Raw genomic sequence first — 12,829 nt, 5'->3', positions numbered from 1 at the left:
AGGTAGCATCCCTGTCAGGTGAGTTTTCATCTTCACTACAACAGGGGTAGGGTCTTGAAGATAACCTCTTGCTTATTAGGATATAAATGCTGCACTGGATGTAAACCCAAATTCCGGAATGCTTGGATGCAGGGGCATTCTTTTGGCTTTTCAAAACTCAGAGACTGCACTTCCTTCACCTAAAATGAAAGAGAAACAATGCAGAGGTTAAGGACCAAGACTCATTGCTCAGGGTCAAGTCCTCAGAGGGGAAAAGCTCCCAAGGCCTCTCCAATTATAACATTGTTTCTCATCTGATAACATAAGTGAGGCGTCCCTGAAGTTTCCCAAGGGAGAGCACAGCTAAAGATAATGAGAAGAGACTAGGCTGAAGGTGTCTGCCATTTGAAAATTCCCTCAATCCCAACTACACAGGCAACTGAAAAAGGCTTTTCCTAATCAGACTGAAATAAATTACAATATGTTTATACATGCTTAACAGTCTCTCCAAGGTGTTTGGAGAGTGATGACATTCCTTGTCATCATAACTCCCCAAATCAGCCTCCTTAGTCACTCCACATAAGGATGTTGAATTCCTCTGCTCATGTACCAAATCCCCTCCTCCCCATTACATTTTCATAACTAAGGTTTCAACTATGATAGAAATTGTTTGTAAAAAGAATTCAAAGGCAAATGGAATTTGTTTTTTCACGGATGATAGGACTTCAGTTCTGCTGGTCTTTAGATTTAGCTTACCTTCCTCTATATAATACTTTTCATCTCAAAGAATCATAGCATTTGACAGATTTAAGGGAACATTTAGTCCAACTCTCTTATTTTTCAGATAGGGAAATTGAGGCCCAAAGATGTAAGTTTTCTGATCTGCTAATAAATTCCAATAGCTAGTAAAGGGCAAAGTTGGACTAGAGTCCAGCTCTTCAAGTTCCTGGAATATCGATCTTACTGTGGACCACATAGCCTCCCATTTGTTACAAATCTGAAGTAATAATATGTATACTTCTAGAATATAACTATTCATAAATTTGATTTTAAATGGAATTTTCATGGATCCTATTACCTATAACCCCAAGTAATAAAATTTAGAAGTACACAAAGACTTTTTGAAAACATTTTACTTGTTGACTTACTGGATTTGCCACAAATGGAAAATGTACAAGATAGCTCAGCCAACATTATTTTATCATCTTCAAGATATTTTCCCTTTCCCCTCTTAGCTCTTCTATTGGATTCTGAGCCTACTACCTAATGACACAAGAGATGCTTACAAAAACTTGTAACAACACTAATGAGTAGAACTTCCAAAAGGTTTCAACCTAAGCTGATTTGTCACACTATGAGTTGAAATTATAGTTCTGTTTATCCCTTCTAATAAGACATGCAATGTAGTGACTGCTTTGGGGAAAATATTTTTCATTGTGTGATGCATTTAGTGCTCTTATGAAATGATAAATATGATGAATACAGAGTGGCATGGAAAGAGTCTCATGAATTGATGTAAATCGAAATAAGCAGAGTCAAGAAAACAATACAGTGACTACAGCAATATAAATAGACAGAGTGCGGTAACCTGGCACTAATCAAAAATGGATATTGCAAAATTACAAAGTACAAGCTTGGCCCCCTAGAAGAGTTATGCAGAAGTGGGGAGTCCATGGGTGTAGAACATGACATATAACGTCAGATTTTTTTCAGTGTATTAACTGGTTTTGCTTTTCTCTCTCTCGCCTTCTTTTTTAAAATTCTTTGTTATAAGGCATGACTCTCTGGGAGAGGGGAGGAAAGAATACAAGAAAGTTTAGGTAATACAAAAACAAAAACTATAAGGAAAACTTTACTTAAAAAAATAAAGAATAGGGGCAACTAGGTGGAGCAGTGGATAGAGCACCGGCACTGGAGTCAGGAGGACCCGAGTTCAAATCCAGCCTCAGATGCATAACATTTGCTAGCTGTGTGACCCTGGGTAAGTCACTTAACCCCATTGCTTCACCAAAAACAACAACAACAACAAAAGAATAAATGGCTATCCATACTGGGAAATATATAGACTGTTGTATTTTAGGGGAAAAAAAAACTATTAGAACGTAAAGAATTTAAAATTTAGTATGTACGTGTTTCAATCCAGTCATCCCTCCCTAATATTTTACTGTACATAGGGAGTATATAAATTAGCAGTCCTGTGGTATAGTGGAAAGAACATTAGAACAGTGGGAGTCAGGACATTTGTATTTTACTCCATTTCTGCCACAGCATCATTGCCTTTATTACTTTGGGCAGGTCTTTGGACTTCAAATTTCCTTATCCATAAGATGAGAGAGATAGACAAGGTTTCTAAGGTTCCATCTAGTACTACTATTCTTTGGTTCTTTTTTTTTTTACCCCATCTTCAAATTTATCCAACCAGATTTTAGGCTAAACATTCTTTGGTTCTTTTTTTTTTACCCCATCTTCAAATTTATCCAACCAGATTTTAGGCTAAACATAAGTCACCAGTTGTGAGTTATCATTCAATGCGTGTTTAGAACCCTGAATTATATATGACAAGAAGTTACACAACATTAAAAGGAAAGTCCTTGCCTTTGAAGGAGTAATCTGGGGTGACACAATAAACACCTATGTATATGGACATGTATAGATACACATATATGCATACTGTGTATATATATACACATAACTAGGACTCCTATGTATATATGCATATATCTGTGTGTATGTGTGTGTGCACGTATTAAGTTGGAAGGAAAGGTAGATATGACCTGGCATACAAAATCAGAAAGAGCATTGTAACAGGCAAAAGTCAGCATAGTTTCAAAGGTGAGAAATAATAATAACTTGTGGATGCATAACTAAGGTTCATGATAACTCTAATGGATAAGTATATTAGATATTAATGCAGTTAGAAAATAGTTTTAGATGTCGTCGTTGTTCGGTTGTATCTAATTCTTCATGACCCTGTGGAACAACTGTCCAGGGGTTTTCTTGGCAAAGATACTGGAATGGTTAATACTAAAGACACTTTATAATTTTATTAAAAGCTTAATGAAATAGCAAATCCTGTATCACACCACTGAGGAAAATCAGTTTTAATGCTTTATCATTTGATTATTAATATCAATTTGTAATATTCCCTTTTCTCTTTAAAGTCCCCACTTTTTATTTTAGCTCACATAGAAAATACTGCCAAGAACTAGTTTAGGAATGTGATCATATACCAGCCTCTCCCAAGTCCTGGTCTGGGCTTCTCTGTTTATCCCATTACAAAACTGAGCTGGTTCTTCTGACCAGGAGTTGCCAAGAACTATTCATGTGACCTTGGTCCCTTCATTAGAGTTTGAATTGGCCTGGCCTGTAAAGGAGAAACCATGCCAGAGAGATCCTGGTGGGGCACCAGATTGCTAGAGGGGGCTCCAACCTCATGATCAGGCCACATTCTCAGATGACCTCACCGACCCCCCCCCCCATCCCCAACAATGAAGTAATCAGGAGGGGTTAAGGACTCTTAGCTCACCTCCTTATTGAGTCCACTCAGTAAGAGTTGCCTTTTTCTTGTCAAGGCAGGTCCAATAATATGCTATCAGAAAGACAGATGGGTATTTAAGGTGGCCCAGAGATTCCCTTTTTGTCTTTGATTACTGAGATAAATTATTGACCTTTAATTTATTGATTATTGCCTGGCCTAGTGAATAAATTGATTTTTATTCCCCAGAACTCTGTATCTCAGAATTTTATTTGACACACCACAAGAAATAATGGAGATGGGGGTGGGAGGTAGAAAGGAAGTGTTCTGCTCCAGTGTATTTCTTCATTAATACTTAAAACAATGCATGAAGTCACTGGTGATGAAGTTCTTCATGAAAGCAGATTATAACCACTCTGTAAGTTTTGGTTGCTGTGGAGTACTGCTTGGCCCTAACTTGAAGCCTCCACAGTTTTGTAGAACCCAGCAAGGTTTATGTCCTGCTAGTTTAGTCTTCAAGAACCTAGGGTCACTTATGTAACACACTGAGGTATCAGAGAGGACATTGCAAAGGGACAGGAGTCATATGCAATATAGTGGAAAAAATATCAGATTTGGAGTCAGAATATCTGAGTTCAAGAGCCAAGTTTGCCATTCACTTGTCACATGTCTTCAGATCAATCACTTAATCTCTCTGAGCATCAATTTCCTTATCTAAACAGTGGGCACATGATATATACTATATACCTCATAGGATCGTTGAGAGGAAAATACTTTTTAGATATTAAAGTAATATAGTGTTACATAAATATGATTTACTATGATTTATTTTGTAGAAATGTTGGCTAAGTATTATGAACAGAACTTTTTTTGGACTGGATTGATGACTTTGTAGGGAATTCTTGATGACAAAACTCCCTCTGCTCATGCAGATTTGCATCTGCTTTGCAGCTTATATTCTTGTAGGATTTCCTGGACAACTGAGAGATTAAGGACAGAACAGTATGTACTAAAACTTTTATTTGACATTTGCTGTGTGGTTTTGGAATCCTTCTAATTCTGCTTCCTGTATTGATAGCGGTGAAAACTGGTATGATGCTTCATATGGATATATTTGAACATTCCCTTCCCATCCCCTTTACAGACAGACAGATGGCAGTCAGCATTCCAATACAGGCATGAGCATCATCTCTGACCTTTCACCTAAGGAGTTTAGATAGGGGACCTTAGACTAAATGGTAGACGTTAGGAGTGGGGAGAAAGCCACTTGGCAAAGTTGAGACAGTGTGAGGGGCCACCTGGTGGCAGCTGCCTTTACACAAATCTACTGGAAAACACAGCAAATCCTGTATTTTCTTTGTATGTTGTGTTAACTGTTTTCCGATTAAGAAATCCAAACAATTTATAGTCATATGAAAATATGCTCTAAATAATTGTGGACTCTTTCACCCCATTTCCTCTAATCTTATTTACTTTGTACTTACCTCCCTAGGCCTCAGGACTGCAAATACTGCTGTTCTTGGGGTCATCAGTTTAGAAGCTCTCTGATTACAACCTGATCACAGTCCTGTCTTGTTCTTGGCAAGGAGTGGTTCTGACAACAGGAGGTGACCTGTCACTTACAACTTTTAGCTGCGTGCTGAGATTCATTTGAAGCTGTTATGTTAATAAATTGTATACTCTTCTTTCCAGAATATAGACACTGAAACATTTCCACATTCTCCTCCTAATTTTTTTCTCTTAAACTAGAAAAACATGTCGTGTCTTTTTTAATAAAAGAAAGAAAATGCCTCCATGGTCATTAAAATTAAAAATAGTTTGCTGTGTAGATTCTTAAAGAAAAAAATGTAAATCTCAGGTTGGATTCATCTTTTCCACAAACCCATTTCTTTGATCTTTCCTTCACATTTTCCTTTCATATGTATTGTATTCTAGAATTGCAAGATAGTTTTTGTTAGCCTAAATAAAACATAATTGGGAAGTATATCCTCTGATTAAAGAAAAAAAACCCCTTATAAAATGAGGCATCCTCAAGAGAGACAGAGAGAAGGCTGTCGTTGGAATAAAGAAGATTTGGGTTCAGATCTGGCCTCTGATACATTGGCAATGTCAGTTACTTTTTCAGTGCCCCTGGAAACACTCAAAGAAGGTACTGATCTATATCAGTAGAGGGAGTTTCCCCACCGGGAATTCCTTACACTACTGAAAATCATAAGTCTAGTTCCATATTTTCAGGTAGTCCATAGGCAAGAGTAAATTCTTTGGGATTAACTTCTCTTTTTGTCTTTCTATGCTTTCAGGTCAGAAAAGAGTCTCAGTCTAAGGAAAAACTGTTAGTTTCAGAGCCAGCTTTATTCCTTCTAAAGTTTCTTTTACTACTGATGTTATTATAGGCTTTCATATAAGTTTATAAGGCTTGAACTGGGAGGCCATCTCTAGTTGTCCTGATTCATATCTTGTCACTGGACCCAGATGGCTCTGGAGCTGAAAGTGAGGCTGGTGACTTTGCACAGCCCTCCCTCACTTAAATTCAATTCACTTGTAAGTCATGACATCACCTTCAAGGCCTGAACTAATTGACCCATAGAGACCCTCTCTGTAACCAGAGAAAAGGGTTCACAAGACCAAACAGCTAATACAGTTTGTCTCATCTACAAACCATAGGCTCTTTATATCACATCTCCTCTTTGGCATATCCTACAAAAGGTGACATAATTTCTAGGCTTATTCATTGAAACATTTTCTATGTTTCTAGTGACTTCCATAATTTTGACCTCTGTAGACTAGCTTTCCTTTGCAGAAGAGTTACCTCTTCAGCTCAATCAACTTTGGCCGGTATTTATGTTAGCACTTTCTGCTAGAATAGTGTTGTACGTGGACATACACTTCACAAATAATCTTTTTTCTAGGCTGGCTTTCAAAATATAGGTATTTAAGAGTTCTTTGTTTAAAGAGAAGTTCAGCTTTGGGCCACTTCTTCAACTAGCAATGGGATGACAGAAGTTCTGCCAAGAGTGCTAGATTTGTAGTCCAAGGACCTGGATTCCAATTCCAGCTCTGCTATTTACTATCCATGAAACCTTGGGCAAGTTACTTAACCTCGATGGGTTTCAGTTTGCTTATTTGTAAAATAAGGGGCTTAAGCTAGATGATTCCTAACATCCCTTCCGTCTTGAAACCTTTGAGCCTATGATCTGTCTTGGAAAAATGTGATTTCCTAAGAAAATGACTCAAAACAATAATTACTTCCATTTCTATAGTACCTTAAAATTTACGATGTGTTTTTCTTGCAATAACTGGGTAAATCATTATATGATACTCAAATGGAGCACCATTATTTGTTAGTAGTTTTGCCAAAAGAAAAGCTGAAGAGGAATGCCAAGTTTAATGTCTTTCTCATGTTAAGCTCTCTCCAAATTTTATTCACCTCCCAGGAATTTACCTCCCAGTCCTTACCAGCACAATTAGGCCACAAAACTACAAAGAGGACTTGAACACACTAACCTCAAAATTGCTTAGGGCTGCCTGAGCCCATGCAGGCTAAATTCAATCTTCAAATGAAACACCCCACAAGAGATGGCTGTCTAGAATATCTATAGCCCTCCATGACTCTGCCTGTGCCAGTCATGCTAGTCATTCTGCTAAGGACGAATCAATCTCAATTCAGGAAATAAACAGCAATATCTGAAAGAAAAAGTTGATCCTTTTAGACAGGTACTCTTCTAATACATGTGATCTTCTAGTTGGATTTCTTAATTTATTCTTTTCCTTCCTCTTCCAAAAACTAAACACAAAAGAACTTGGGAAAATGACTTAATCATAAACCTTAGTTTCTTCATTTGTAAGATGGGCATGATAATGCCTGCTTTGCTATCTTGCAGAATTCTAGTAAAGATTAAAAGGGGGCTAGGCATGGTGGCCTGAGACTGTAATCCATAGCACCAGCAGTCTGAGGCTGATGGATTGCTTAATCTAGGGAGTTCTGGGCTACAATAGAGATAAAACCATTTGTGTGTCTGCAGTAAGTCTGGCATCATTATGGTAAACCCTGGGAAGAAAGGGCTACCAGGCTTCTGAAGGAGAAGCAAATTAGCCCAGAATGGAAACAAAGTAGATCAAAATTTCAGCAAAGATCAGACAATACTGTTTGTTATGGTGTACAATCTTCTCCTGGCTCTACTCATTTCACTTTGCATCAGTTCGTACGTATCTTCCCAGGTTTCTCTGAAAGCATCCTGCTGGTCATTTCTTGTAGCACAATAGTATTCCATCACAACCATTTACCACAATTTATTCAGCCACTGCCCAATTGACAGACATCCCCTCAATTTCCAACCAGGCCTGTGAGTAGCTACTGTACTTCCAGTCTGGGTGAGATAGGGAGACTCAGTCTTTCCCTAATCAAATAAGAATGCGTGTGCAAGTAATTCAGAAAATGACAAAATTCATATACAAATTCAAAGTAGTATTGTCATTATTGTATTAATAAAGAATATTTCAGGAAGCATGAAAGTTAATTTGGAAGGTAATATGAACACTCTTAAAACAACAAAAATTGTGAAGTAGATAAAATTTGTTTGGCTCCAGAGGCCTGTAGTTCTGTCACTTGGCTTTTTTCTTGGGTTCAATTCCATAAAGGCTGGTTCTTAGGAGGCTGTCAAAGTTGAACTAGTATCCACTAAGACGTGAGAATCAGGGAATTTTAGAGCCAAAAGAATCCTTCAAGATAACATAGGCTAATCTCCACTTACAGTTGGAAAATTGAATCATAGATTTCTCAAGGTCATCTAATAAATTAGTAACATAATGAGAACCTGGGTCTGGGTTCACAATTTGAATGATAATGGTTTAATATGTCACTGTGCCCAAACATTTGTATTTTATTTCTTTTCTTTTTTTAAAAATTTTTTTTCCATATGCTTTTGAGTTGAAAATTTTTTTCTCCCTTTTTCTCCCCCCCCCCAGACGGTGCACAATCTGACATAGGCTTTACATTTACATACCCATTAAACATATTTTCACATTAGTGAAGTTGTCAGTAAAAATTAAAACCAATAGGAGGAACCATCAGAAAGATGAAACAAAATTCAACTTAAGGTAAAATTAAGTGAGAGCGATTCGACTTCCATAGTTCTTTCTTTGGATGTGGACAGCATTTTCCATCCCGAGGCCTCTGGAGATGTCTTAGATCCTCGTAATGCTGAGAAGGGTTCAGTTTAACATTCTTAGTCATCGCATAACGTGGCTGCTATTGTATACAAAGTCCTCTGGGTTCTGCTCACTTCACTCAGCATCAGACCATATAAGTATTCCCAGGTTTTTCTGAAGTCAGCCTGTTCATCATTTCTTATAGAACAATAGTATTCCATTACATTCATATACCACAACTTGCTCAGCCATTCCCCAATTGACGGGCATCCTCTCAATTTCCAATTCTTTGCCACCACAAAAAGAGCTGCTACCAAACATTTGTATTTTAAAAGGAGGCTTTTTAAAAAATTTATTTAAAAAATTTTTACATTACATTTTTATCTTTCTCAATTCCATGCAAATAAAAATTTTAAACATTTTAAAAAAAAATTTGAGTTCCATATTCTCTTCCTCCCTCTCTCGCTTCACCCCTCTTTGAGAAGGCAAACAGTTTTATATAGATTATACATGTGCAGTCATGAAAACATTTCCGTATTGTCCACGTGGCAAAAGAAAATGCAGACCAAAAAAAAGGAACCCCCTTCCCCCCAAAAAAACCCAACAACAAAAACCTCCCTCCCAGCAACTCAAGAATAATAAGGAAAGTAAAAAAATAAGGATCTGCACTCAGACTCCATCAGTTCTTCCTCTGGAGGTGGAAAGTATTTTTCATCATAAGCTCCTTGGAACTGTCTTGGGTCATTGTATTGTTGAGAATAGCTAAGTCATTCACAGTTAATCATTGTACATTATTGCTGTTACCATGTATAATCTTCTTCTGGTTCTGCTCATTTCATTTTGATTCAGGTCATGTAAGTCATGCTTTCTGAAAGCATCCTGATGATAATTTTTTAGAGCACAATAGTATTCCATCCCAATCTTATACTACAGTTTGTCTAGCCATTCTCCAGTTGATGGATATCCTCTCAATTTCCAGCTCTTTGCTGCCACAAAAAGAGCTGCTATAAATATTCTTGTGCACATAGGTTCTTTTCCTTTTTTTAATCTCTTTGTGATACATAACTAGTAGTGACATTGTTGGGTAAAAAGGAGACTCTTCAAGCCTGCAAGATTCCTAAGTAATGGATCTTTAATGGTGGAATTTTAGGAACTCAAAGGATTGTGGGAAGGAAGCTTTTTTGGGAGGATGCTTTTGTGCTGGCCTTCAAATCATTTCTTCTAATGTAATTATATGTTTTCATAGGAATGACCTTGGCTTTCTTTTCTTTTCTTTTCGTAATTAAAATTGCTTTAGGTCTCTTGCTTCCACTTTACACTCAGTCGTAGCTTCCAGAGGTAAAGGTTACTTTGAGGGAAGCCACTGTTAACTAAATGTGTTACATACAACAAAACAGTCTGAAATGTCTTCATGGGTTCCTTGAAATAGTTAATACAATGATAAGTTTTATACTTGAAATACTCCAGATCAAGAAGGTGCTCCTTTTCCACTAACATCTAGTTTCATTGTTGTGTATTGCAAAAGAATGAATGTGTTTGGGTTCACAGGATTTGTGTTCAAATTCTGGCTCAGCCACTTCCCACCTGTATGACCTGTATGATCTTCCCAACAACCTCATTTTAAAGAGGAGGAAATTAATGTAGATAGAAGTTAATGTGATTAATAGAAGTTGTATGTAATTGAGAAAAATAAAATTAAAATGTAATATAAAATTTTCAATAATTTTTTTTTAAAAAGTCTCCTTTTAAAATATAACTGGTCCAAGGCCACACAGCTAATAAGAAGTGTACAAGGTAGGATTTGAACTCAGATCTTCCTGATTTTAGGTTCAGTGTTCTATTCACTGTACCACCTAGCTGCTTGTATAATGAACATCTCTATCTTTCTCTGAATCTTTCCCATTCTATGGAATGGTAAGCCTCCTTTTGTTTAACTCTTAGGTGATGAGTGTCTCATTTGATTCCAGTTCTGAACCTGTGATACCCAATCTGCCTTTTCAGATCAGACCTACATCACGTAACATTTCCCAAATCTCCATCTCTGCAGCCTAGGCCACAACCAGACACTGGGCCTTTGCCCAAAAATTGCTATATAACTCTGGGGTTCAGAGTTCTCCAGTTTTTTTTTTTTTTACTCTAAAATTATCCACTCAGTCTACAAAGGAATGACTGGGGAAAAAGTAGAAAGGAAATCAATGCCTTGGGGAACAAATTTACTGTTGCTCCTGACCTTTTCATATGTAAATGAGCCACTTAAAATACATCATAAAATTTGCTAAGTTTAGAATGATTTGTTCACAACTGAAAGTGCCTCAACTGGTGTAAATGTAGCCTCAGACGGGCAAGGAAATAGCCACTCACTTCTGAAAACAAGCTTCCTATTTACAGTCTATAAACGTAAATTGGAGTGAGACCATCCTTAAAGCTTACTGTGTCTGTAATTTACTCCTCACGTTTGCAGATTTTAAAGGACTACACTCTTACAAATTCACTGTTGTTTTATGTGTATTAGTCTGACCCTAAACTAAATTGTAGACTCTTTGAATATATTTTTATTCATCTTGGCTTACTCCACTGTGCCTGCTTCAGTAAGTGGATGTATGGAAGGAAGGAAGGAAGGAAGGAAGGAAGGAAGGAAGGAAGGAAGGAAGGAAGGAAGGAAGGAAGGAATTTACGCTGCTTAGCCCCATTCATTCCAGGCCACCACAATGAAGCTTTGAAACTTTTTTGGACCCTTAAATCAGAAATACACCCTGGCCCTTACAATGTGCAAGGAATACAGTACTAACTTTACTGTAAATGCTATTTAATCCCATTTTCAATCATTGTTGATAAGACTTGGTTTAATTACTGTTTTTTGACAAAACCTTGCTTATGGTTATATATGACAATAGAAATTCTTCAGACAAAGCTCAGATAAAGTATGTAGAAACTATGCTTTATGTATGACATGTTTCAAAACAATATTATAAGCGGTGATGTAGGGGAGGAATATTTCTTCAGATTTATTTTTTATCAACATCATCGGATAGTTTGTGCTTATTATTAAATATATCTGAACTGGTTGCATGAATATAGTGCTTCACTTGGGATATGCTTAGAAGCTATGATTCTGATTTTATGATGTTAACTTTTAAGTTAATCATACTTTACTTTTAAAAATATATCAAAACAGCTTAAAATTATTTTGTTTCTAAACTATTTTCATTATTTTAACTCAAACTTTTAAAAAATATAGCTTACAAACTATTTTAAAATTTTACAACTATTTTAAAAATAGTTTTAACTGAAAAACTTAAAACAATCTCCATTTAAAAATATTATTCAGCTTTGAAATGTAGTGCTCTCATATGTGAAAATAGCTACTGATTTACTTTCATCAGGAGACATAACGTATGCATGTGTGTGTATAAAAATATGTATTTGTGTCTGGTTGGTTATTTTCCTTCATTCTCGAAGAGAATTGCTATGTTAGAATCAAGTTAAAGTGCCTCCAACTGTGGCTGATTAGACCAATATGAGCTTCGAATGCTGTACTAAAGGTCAGGCACAAATAGTTCATGTGAACATTTGGGCTGGATTCTCTAAATTTCCGCATCTCATGTTTCTTTTGAGCTACTTCAATTCTGCTTTGTTTATAGAGCACAGCACCTTCTCTGATGAGGGCATGCCATGCTGGGTGGTCCTGTGCCAGTGTCTCCCATGTCACACAATCAATTCCAAACTTCTTTTTAAAAAAAATTTATTTTATTAATTTATTTTGATTTATCAACAATCACTTCCATATGCTTTTGAGTTTAAAATTTTTCTCCCCGTTCCTCCCCACCACCTTCCCCAAGACGGCGCACAATCTGATATAGGCTATACATTTACATTCCTATTAAACATATTTTCACATTAGTGAAGTTGTAGGTAACAATTAAAACCAATAGGAGGAACCATCAGAAAGAGGAAACAAAACTCAACAGAAGAGAAAAAAAAAGTCACATTCACAGTTATAACTATCTGTGTCTTTTTCTCCATCCTTCCCCCCTCATTTATGCTTTTCTTCCTCCTTTCCCCTCCTCACTAGTGTTTTGCTTTTGACCACCACCTCCTTCAGTCTTTCCTCCCTTCTATTATCCCTTTCCCTTTTCTTCCCCTTTGCCCTTACTGCTTCTTCCCTCCCTTCTATCCCCCCTCCCTTTTCTTTCCCCTTTTCCCTCCTACTGCCTATAGGGCAAGTTA

The 12,829-nt window shown here is 36.8% G+C and overlaps 1 long non-coding RNA gene across 2 annotated transcripts in view; it reads left to right on the top strand.

Annotated features, from left to right (window-relative positions):
- LOC110203412 (uncharacterized) overlaps positions 1-12,829 on the top strand; it is a 58,017-nt gene that overhangs the window by 19,082 nt on the left and 26,106 nt on the right. Inside the window, exon 5 of one of the 2 annotated variants that reach the window (XR_002322955.2) lies at positions 4,947-5,261. The exons of the other annotated variant lie outside the window; for it this stretch is intronic. This is a non-coding gene — a long non-coding RNA (uncharacterized LOC110203412). Of the gene's footprint in view, positions 1-4,946; positions 5,262-12,829 lie in introns of those variants that run through there. 2 annotated transcript variants of the gene reach the window in all.

This window comes from Phascolarctos cinereus, unplaced genomic scaffold (assembly GCF_003287225.1).
Source record: "Phascolarctos cinereus isolate Bilbo 61053 unplaced genomic scaffold, phaCin_HiC Scaffold_2;HRSCAF=192, whole genome shotgun sequence".
Lineage (NCBI taxonomy): Eukaryota > Metazoa > Chordata > Mammalia > Diprotodontia > Phascolarctidae > Phascolarctos > Phascolarctos cinereus.
The sequence above is the reverse complement of the archived record's forward strand: the minus strand, read 5'-3'. Positions and strand labels throughout refer to the sequence as shown.